The following is a 10,716-nucleotide window of genomic DNA, read 5'->3' as shown; positions in this document are numbered from 1 at the left end:
GATGCCCAATTACAAAGATCTCAAGCCAACGGAGGTGATTGGAAGAATTGTTGCTCATGAGATAAAGAGGAACTTCACAACAAATCAAGTGGTGCCTATAAAGCCTCATGTGAAGCCCCTACATCATCAAGTGAGAAACAAGACTTCAATGAAGAATTGAGCTTAATGGTGAAGAACTTCAACAAGTTCTACAAGAGTAGAAGCAAAGATATAAGCTCCAAGTCAAGGTCCTACAATGACAAAAGATCTTCTAGTCGAGAGCGAAACTGTTACAATTGTGGAAGACCCGGACACTATTCCAATGAGTGTACGGCTCCCTACAAGAGAAGAGAAGATTCTCGAAAAAGAAGAAGCAAAGGATCACCACCAAGAGAGAGAAGGAGTAGAGATGATCGTTATGAACGAAGATACTCACGGAGAAGTAAGGATTCGGAAAGGAAGGAAAAATCATCAAGGAGCTACACAAGACGAAGACATCAAGCTCATGTTGGTGAATGGGTATCCGACTCCGACAGCCACTCCGAGAGAAGTTATCACTCCGACTCCGAAGATACTCAAGATGAAGGTGTTGCCGGTCTAGCACTTGTGTCAACCAACTCCTACGACATATTTGACTCACCAAATGAAGGAATTGGAAGATGCTTCATGGCCAAAGGTCCTAAGGTAACACACCCCGAGTATGTTGATTTCAATAGTGATGAAGATGACTTGTTAGGTGATGATTTGCTTGGTGACAACTCTAGTGATGAATACTATGATGAAAGACCAATTAATCATGCTAATCAAGATAAAACGAATGACAATGATAAGGAGAAGATTGAGGCTCTAACTAAAGAACTAAAAACTCTTAAGTTAGCTCATGACACTATCTTCGAAGATCATCGAGAACTTTTAAGGGCTCATGAGAAACTACGCTTTGAAAAGCTCAATCTTGAGCAAGAGCATGAGTTCTTAAAGGCAAGCAATGATGATCTCCGCAAGAAAAGTTCTTCTTACATTGCCAAGCGTTTACTCTTATCCACTTACATGCCTCAAGTCAAGTCTAACAAGAAAGATTCTTCCTCTAGTAGTAACAATGATTATGCTAAATTCAATATTGTTGCTTCTAGTAGTTCTCTTGATTCCACTAATGATTCTCTTAGCCAAGTTACACTTGAGCAAGAAAATAGCTTATTGAAGGGGATTATAGAGAAAGGAGTGTACAAAAGCCTTGCCGGGAGTAAGCAATTCGAGGAAATTGTGCGCAAGCAAGGAATGCACCGGAAGAATCAAGGTGTTGGTTTTGAACGAAAGTTCAATGCCAATGGAGTTGAATGGGAAGAAGATCAATACCCCAAGACAAAGTTTGTCCCTCAACAAGAGAAGTATACTTCTTTCAAGGGGACACAAGCTCAAGATGATCTTCCACCACAAAACTACGAGCAAAAAGGCAAGGACAAGCTTCAAGAGGAAATTGATGCATTTGAAGAAGCTCCTAAGACCTTAGTCAAGTGGATTCCCAAGACTACTTCAAGTTCCACTTCATCAAGTACGACTACAACTCCAAGGATTCCCATCAAGATGATGTGGATCCAAAAGAAGAAGAACTAGAGAGTTCTTGAGGGTGACTCCGCCAACATACTTCACTCTTATCATTTTGGCAAGAACAAGTGCAATCAACTTCCACATCTTGCACTAGTTCAAGGAGTCACAAACCCTCTTGTTGGTAAGACAAGGGACAAGGTAACCTAAAAGTTTTCATGGACATCATCTTTTGTGTGCATCACTCTATGTCTATGGATATCCTTGTTTGTTCCTTGTGGGACTAACCCATGTAGGTATTGAAAGTGCAATTCACTCAAATGGATAGCTCCAAGAGATCTACATCAACATTGAGCATCCACATCTTCAATATCTACATGAAGTCATCATCGACAAAACCCAAGGTTAGTTCATCCCTCTTAGGAGGGATATCACATCTAGGGGGAGCTTTACTCTAAGACTTGAGCTAAAGCAACTCTAAAGATGTGAACACAACAATGATTTATGTAAAAGTGGTAACCCCACTTGAGCCTAAACGATGAGTATGACCTATGATCAAGTGTTCTCACTTGACTCCTAAGTCAATATACTCATATATAGATGACCTAGTCATCGCAAATTGCTTGATAGATGCTAGAATTGGTTGTGCATGCCTTGCCACATATTTCATTTGCCATCTTATTGTGTGAGCATGCTGGTCGCATATTTTACTCATTCGAGGACATCCACTTGTTGTTTTTGATTGTTTGGCTTTTTTTTGCCAAGTGGATGGACAAGAATGCCTAAGAACCTCCTCTAGCTATCTATGCTTTTCTCGTCTCAAACACTATTCATGCTGCATCACAAAATTTGATCAAGTCAGATTCGAACCACTCTGTGTGAGGAGCGCTCAGAGTCCCCGATTCGTCATAGACTTAAACTTCCAAAACCTCTTTATGATTCTTGGTCTGACCGATACTCCACTTTCGGTCCTACCGAGATCATTAAGTTGATCTAGGTTTTCGATCTCGGTGCAACCAATTTGAACCTTTCGGTCACACCGAGTTTCAATAACTGCACGCAGTTATGAATCTCGGTGCCACCGAGTTGTTCCACTCGGTCACACTGACAGGGTCGGGCTATATATAGTCACGGGCAAAATTTGGAAATTTCTTCGAACCCCTTCGCCCGCGTGATAGCTTGCCCTGCCCTCGAGGTCTCCGGATCGTCTTATCGCCGCCAGCAGCCTCCAGTCGCTGGTCTCCGTCGCCGTCAACGGGATTTCTGCCCCGCCGTTGCCGCCGTAGCAAGTCCCCGCCGAACTAGGGTATGGACTTGATCTTTGTGCTATTCCTCAATCTGATTCCTAGCACATTGTGATCATATTGTTTCTAGCCACGTTTGATAAACTCCTATCCAGTCAAAACGCTCATAGATTAGGTTTGATTCGAAAATTCTAGGTTTAGGTCTCCGCCGAAACCATCTCGGACCCACCGAGTTGAAAAACTCGGTCCCACCGATTTGGCTTATGCCATTGCACAAGTGAGACTCGGTCTGACCGAGAATTACTTATCGGTGTGACCGATTTTTGAACTCAGTGAAACCCTAGCAGTCTCGGTGCCACCGAACTGTGACTCGGTCCTACCGAGTTCACTAGTTTAGGTTCCAAAACTGCTTCGGTATCACCGAGTTTGAAAGTCGGTAGATCCGAGGTGATTTCAGTGCGAAACTAAAACTAGGTTTTTGAATTATTCTTTTGCAAAAATCTCTGCATTTTGTGATGCTCATCCACTCTATCTCCTCTATAATCTATTCACAGGATCAGCAGTCAGTTTGCATCATGTCAGACCAGAGTGACAGCCAAAACTTGTCAGAGGAGCAAGTGCAGTTGAGTGAGGGCACTAGTCCCTCAAGTTCCTCAGATGATGGCAGCAGGAGCACACCCAGCAACCTGCCTAAAGCTGCCACTAGGCAAAGGAAGAAGAAAACCTCAGATTCTGAAGATGAGGACTATGTGGCAGAGGAAGAGGCCACTTCCAAGAGAATTGAGCCAGCCCAAGGCACTAAGCCAGGTCTGAAGATCAAAAGGCCAGCAGGCAGGCAGCCCATGTCAAAGGCTAGAGCCTCGACTGAGAAGCCCACTTCCCAAGAGCCAGCTGCAGCTGAGGGCAAGAAAAGAAAGGAGAGGGTGAAAAAGACTGTGGCTAGGGTGCTTGGCAAAGCTTCCATCATGGAAGAGGAAGAGGAAGAAGAGGCACCTGCACCAGCGCCCAAGGCACCCAAGCTTATGGGAGATGCCATAAGGTCAGGGGGAGCTGCATCCAAGCCCAAGGAAGCACCTAAGGCTGCATCTAAGCCTAAGAGTGCACCAAAGAGAAACACAAGAAGCATCCCAGCCACTGAGAAGAACAAGGCCCCAGTGCCTGAGACTGTTGCAGAGGATGAGGAAGAAAATGTCCTTCGGAAGCTCAAGCCCAAGATCCCAGACCACAACGATGCTCATCCTGTGGCTGAGGATATGAAGCTCAGGAGAGACTCAGGGCTCAGGAAATGGAGAGAAGCAGATCCATACGCCTCTAGGAGAAGGACTGAAGTGGACTACAGGTTTCATACCAAGGAGCAGCAGGATTTCTATGAGACAGTGGTACTTGACAAGAAGCCAATTGTATGTGACATGAGATGGGTCGACTGGACCTATATCAAGGACAATGAAGAGTACTACCCTGGAGTATTTGACAACTTTAGTGCGTGTGGAGTTGCAGACTTTGTTGGGCAGAAGCTCACAAAGTGGAACGAGGAACTGATCATGCAATTCTACTCCACATCACACTTTTATCCGGATGGCAGGATCACATGGATGTCAGAAGGTACAAGGTACGACTCTACTGTTGAGGAATGGGAGAAGCTAATCAATGCTCCAGAGGAGCAAGCAGATGACTTGGACATTTATGCCAAGAAAAAGATGGACCACAACTCCATGTCCAACATGTATAAGGAGATTCCGAATGAAGCACTTGACACGTTCAAGTTTGGCTCAGTGCATTATCTGCTATCAGGATTGCCTACGATCAACTGGATCCTTAGGCACACCCTTCTGCCCAAGTCTGGAGATCACAAGATGATCAGAGGTCACGCGATCAATTTGCTTCATGTTTTTGACGTGCCTCAAAAATTCAAAGTCATGAGCCTTATAGTGGAAACGATCAAAAGGACTGCGGCAGATCAGAAGAGGAGCTGTGGATATGCCCCTCAGATTCAGGAGCTCATCAACTCCAAGATGGGCACGGGCGTATATTTGTTGGATAAGGAACACCTGCCCCTCCGTCCAGATTTCGAGAACAATGAAGTTGTTATGACTGAGAATGAACCATCATCTGCCCATGCACAAGCTCAGAGGAGAAGGCGAAGAAGGAGAAAGCTGCCAGGATGCCTACTCAAGTGGAGGCATCTGATTACTTCCTGAAAACCAAACAAGAGCAGCTTGGTTACCTGATTGCGTCCACCCTGCGGATTGAGCAGAGTATAGCCACCCTGACTCAGAACCAGGCGAGTTTAGAGAGGATCATGGAACAAAGGTTCTATGACTTGGACATCAAGGTGACAGAGATACAGACTGCCATGGAGCAGCTCCAGGAGGACATGAATGAGAGGAGAGGCAGGACCACGACTAATGCTTTTGCGAGGGTGCCACGAGGTCCGAGGTCATCTGCACTGCCAGTTGCTGACACCAGAGCTACAACGTCTGCACCAGCCATAGCCTCAGTTCCACCAGCTCTGGCATCCACTTCAGCCTCGACTCCGACCACGTCTACCGAAGGCTTCGTCCTTGGAGTGCTCCGGACTCCACCACCACCTGAAGATCAAGCCTGAGCGTCGACTTAGCACTATGCATTTTCTAGGAACTTTTTGGTAACTTGTTGCCAAAGGGGGAGAAAATATATAGATCATAGGCTTCGAGAGAGAGTGTTGCTTTTATTCTCTCTTGTTTTATTTGGTTTTTTTCGAACTTATTTGCTTTTGAGTGCTTGATACTACGGCATTATTTGTGAGACATTGATGATCATGTGTTTGATCATAAGCTACACTTACTGTTTGCTTAATGCTATTATCTTATCTATCTTATGTGATCATTCATTATTCTTGGTGATGAGTGCATGTATTTCATTCTTATCATTTTTTAGCGCTCCACCAAGATGTATGTGACATGGAAGAGTAACCCATAATTCTAATTCCTTGTGCATTTGCAGTCCAAAAGCAAATTTTAAATATGCACAAATTTAGGGGGAGCTCTTACTTATCACATACTTCTCAAAGCGACGATAAATTTCATGATTATTATCTTTTGTCGAAGCTTTGATCTATATGTTGTCATCAATTACCAAAAAGGGGGAGATTGAAAGTGCAACTATCCCTAGGTGGTTTTGGTAATTCATAACAACATATAGCTCATTGAGCTAATGCTATTCCAAGATGATTGTTTCAGGAAAGCTCAATGATTGGCATGGCATGGATGTGAAAGTGGAACCCTCAAAATGCTAAGGACAAAGGATTGGCTCAAGCTCAAAAGCTCAAGACTCTTCATTTTATATTTTAGTGATCCAAGATCACATTGAGTCCTTAGGAAAAGCCAATACTATTAAGGAGGGATGAGGTGTTGCTTAATGAGCCTCTTGCTTCATGTGCTTAGTGATATGCTCCAAAACCCTCAACTATTTTTCCATATCCACATATGACCTAAACCCTAAGCCAAACTCGGTCCTACCGATTCTTCCTATCCGGCGCCACCGAGTTTCACTTGTCATTAGCCACTGCCAAACCCTAGCAATTCGGTCCTACCGATAGGGATCTCGGTCTCACCGAGATGGGGTTGCAAACTCTCTGTTTCCCTTTCGTAACTTTTCGGTCCCACCGAAAGAGCGAATCGGTCCCACCGAGATTGCAATGTAAACTCAGTGTTTCCTCTTTGTAACTTTTCGGTCTCACCGAGTTCCACTCGGTCTCACCGAAAGAGCAAATCGGTCCCACCGAGTTTGCCTGACCAACTCTCTGGTTAGCTAGTTACCAAATTCGGTCTCACCGAGTTTGTGTAATCGGTCTCACCGAGATTACGTTATGCCCAAACCCTAACCGAACGGTCCTACCGAGTTGCATGTCAGTCCCACCGAAATTCCTAACGGACACTAGGTTTACTATTTCGGTCAGACCGAGTTTTCTGATTCGGTCCCACCGAGATTGGTAAATTGTGTGTAATGGTTGGATTTTGTGTGGAGGCTATATATACCCCTCCACCTCTTTCTCATTCAGTGAGAGAGCCATCAGAACACACACACCATTCCAACTCATATGTTCTGAGAGAGAACCACCTACTCGTGTGTTGAGACCAAGATATTCCATTCCTACCATATGAATCTTGATCTCTAGCCTTCCCAAGTTGCTTTCCACTCAAATCTTCTTTCCATCAAATCCAAATCCTATGAGAGAGAGTTGAGTGTTGAGGAGACTATCATTTGAAGCACAAGAGCAAGGAGTTCATTACCTACACACCATTTGTTACTTCTTGGAGACTGGTGTCTCCTAGATTGGCTAGGTGTCACTTGGGAGCCTCCGACAAGATTGTGGAGTTGAACCAAGGAGTTTGTAAGGGCAAGGAGATCGCCTACTTCATGAAGATCTACCGCTAGTGAGGCAAGTCCTTCGTGGGCGATGGCCATGGTGGGATAGACAAGGTTGCTTCTTCGTGGACCCTTTGTGGGTGGTTGCTTCTTCGTGGACCCTTCGTGGGTGGAGCCCTGTGTGGACTCGCGCAACCGTTGCCCTTGGGTGGAGCCCTGTGTGGACTCGCGCAACCGTTACCCTTCGTGGGTTGAAGTCTCCATCAACGTGGATGTAGGATAGCACCACCTATCCGAACCACGGGAAAAACATCCGTGTCTCCAATTGCGTTTGAATTCTCCAAACCCTTCCCTTTACATTCTTGCAAGTTGCATGCTTTACTTTCCGCTGCCAATATACTCTTTGCATGCTTGCTTGAATTGTGTGATGATTGCTTGACTTGTCCTAAAATAGCTAAAATCTGCCAAGAACTAAAATTGGGAAAAGGTTAAGTTTTTATTTGGTCAAGTAGTCTAATCACCCCCCCCCCCTCTAGACATACTTTCGATCCTACAACCGGGATTCCGAGTCTGATCGGAGGGTCCCGTGATGGAGGATTGTCTCCGCGGATCGTGAGCTTGTCATGGGCTAAGTTGGGACACCCCTGCAAGGTTTAAACTTTCGAGAGTCATGCCCGTGGTTATGTGGCAGATGGGAATTTGTTAATATCCTGTTGTAGTGGACTTGAACTAAACTCAATTAAAATACACCAACCGCGTGCGTAATCGTGACTGTCACTTTTCGGGTGCGTTCGAGAAGAGAACACGGTTGGTTTATGTTTGAACGTAAGTAGTTCAGGATCACTTCTTGATCATTACTAGTTTGCGACCGTTGCGTAGTTTATCATCTTACTCTTGTACTCGTAAGTTAGCCACCATACAATGCTTAGTGTTTGTTGCAACCTCACCACTTATCCATTCCATACCCATTAAGCTTTGCTAGTCTTGATACCCATGGTAATGGGATTACCGAGTCCTCGTGGCTCATAGATTACTACAACAACAGTTGCAGGTACATGTAATGCGATGATCTGATGCGAGTGTGATGCTTGATTGTTTGGAGTTCTTCTTCCGCTTCTTCTTCGATCAAGGGATAGGTTCCGGGTTGGGAGCCTGGGATTAGCAGGGTGGATGTCGTTCTTCTTTTTCGTTTGATTCCATCCGTAGTCGGATCCTGCTCTTCTGTATGATGGTTGCTATGTATTGTTGCATGAATGTTGTAACTTGTGGCGAGTGTAAGCCTTTATCTTGTATTATCATCTATTCAGTACATGGTATGTTGTAATGATATCCACCTTGCCACGCGCTCAAAATGCGATTGTGCCCCGATCATGAATTCATCACGTGATTGGGATAGAATCACATCTTGGGCGCTACAATGGACCAGAAGAGACCCTAGAAGGTTCAGGAGAAGGCCAAAAGAGCCATGAGGGAGCAACAAGCCCTAGGGGCGCGCCCCTAGGCTGGTGTGCCCCTCGTGGCACATCCAACCCTAAATCCACCTCTATAAATACCCAAATATTCCCCTGACATCAGAGAGACACCGAAATACTTTTTCCGCCGCCGGAAGTTCCAGAACCACGAGATCCCATCTGGAGGCCTTCTCCGGTACTCTGTCGAAGAGGGAATCGATCATAGAGGGGCTCTATATCAACCTTGCTGCCCTTCTGATGATGCTCGAGTAGTTTACCACAGACCTACGGGTCCATAGTTAGTAGCTAGATGACTTCTTCTCTCTCTTTGGACATCTATTCAATGTAATGACTTTTTGTGGTGTGTTTGTTGGGATATGATGAATTGTCAGTTTATGATCAGATCTATCCATGAATATTATTTGAGTTATTTCTAAACTCTTTTATGCATGATTACTATAGCTTCGTATTTCTCTCCGATCTATTGATTTGGTTTGGCTAGCAAGATTGATTTTTCTTGCAATGAGAGAGGTGTTTTGTAATGGGTTCGATCTTATGGTGTTCAATCCCAGTGACAGAAGGGACATGACACGTATGTATCGTTTCTATTAAGGGTAAAAGGATGGGGTTTATTCATACTTAAGTTTATCTTGTCTACATCATGTCATCTTGCTTAAGGCGTTACTCCATTTTTTCATGAACTTAATACACTAGATGCATGCTGGATAGCAGTCGATATGTGGAGTAATAGTAGTAGATGCAGAATTGTTTTGGTCTACTTGTCTCGGACGTGATGCCATAATTTTTTGATTTTCTTTCAATTGCCCAACAGTAATTTGTCTACCCACTGCATTGCTATTTTCAAGAGAGAAGCCTCTAGTGAAAACTATTGCCCATGGGTCTATCTTTTATTATATATTAAAATCAAAAATACCTTGTCGCGTTTTTCTTTTATTTATTTTATTTTGTATTTTTTCGATCTATCTATCAAATACCATACAATTTAATCTTGCTCGTTACTGTCAAGGTATTGACAACCCCGTTGGGTTGCAAGGATTTGTTGTTTCTGTGCAGGTGCTGCTAACGAGTTGTTGCTTGGTTCTTCTACTGGATTGATAACCTTGGTTCTTAACTAAGGGAAATACTTATCTCTGCATCATCATCTCCTCTTCGGGGAAATCCCAACGTAGTTCACAAGTAGCATCCTCCTGCTAAGATAATACAATTTAGAAATGCTATCAACACTTAGCACAATCATGGGAAAGAATGAAAAGCATGCTTAGAAATTGCCCAAGTCATGGACTAGATGATTGGCTAATGCTTCATACTTTTATGCTGGACTTGATGTTATGACAAAGAATCTTTTAAATTCAGCTACAAATGGAACTTTTATGAACATGACTCAAGCAAATGCTAAAGCCCTATTGGACAACATGATGATAAACTATGCCCGATGGCATACTGAGAGAGCTCCAACATCAAAGAAGATAAACTCCATAGAGGAAGTTGGTAGCTTGTACGAGAAAATTGATATGATTATGTCTATGTTGTCCATGAAAATTAATGGTTCTAGTTCCAATGATGTTTCTGTTTGTGATATGGTTGAGTAAAATAAAGACAATGTTGATGTCAATTTCGTTGCTAGAAATAATTTCAACAACAATCCTTATAGAAACCTTTATGGGAACAACTATCCTAAGCCATACCCTTCAAGTAACAGTATGGTGAGAATCAAACTAAACCGAATGGGACGAGCTTGCAAGCTTCAGAAACCTATATAAAGGGGTTATTTTAGGAAAAGAAGTAGATGAGCACACTAATGTATTAAAAAATTGGAACAAGTTGGTGCAATGAATGACAATATAAAAGACTAGAGTAACAATCAACTCTTATTGGATCTTCTCTGTCAAATTTTTTTGGCACCCAAGCTATGCTTTTAGGTAGAATTGCAACAAAACTTGAATCTAATCCTAGCGCCAGTCTTAATTGAATCCATACCTCTGAATATCCTCTTATAAATGATGAGTTGACTTACCATCATGTTGATGAAGAATTGATCAAATGATTTTCAAATTCTTATGCTTCAGATTTGTTTTGTCTAGATGAATTAGTTAAGAAGTTTAACAATATTCAAATGCCCGTCTCAGCATGGT

The sequence above is a fragment of the Triticum aestivum genome, chromosome 1A (assembly GCF_018294505.1).
Source record: "Triticum aestivum cultivar Chinese Spring chromosome 1A, IWGSC CS RefSeq v2.1, whole genome shotgun sequence".
In the NCBI taxonomy this organism is placed as follows: Eukaryota; Viridiplantae; Streptophyta; class Magnoliopsida; order Poales; family Poaceae; genus Triticum; species Triticum aestivum.
This window is presented reverse-complemented; position numbering follows the sequence as displayed.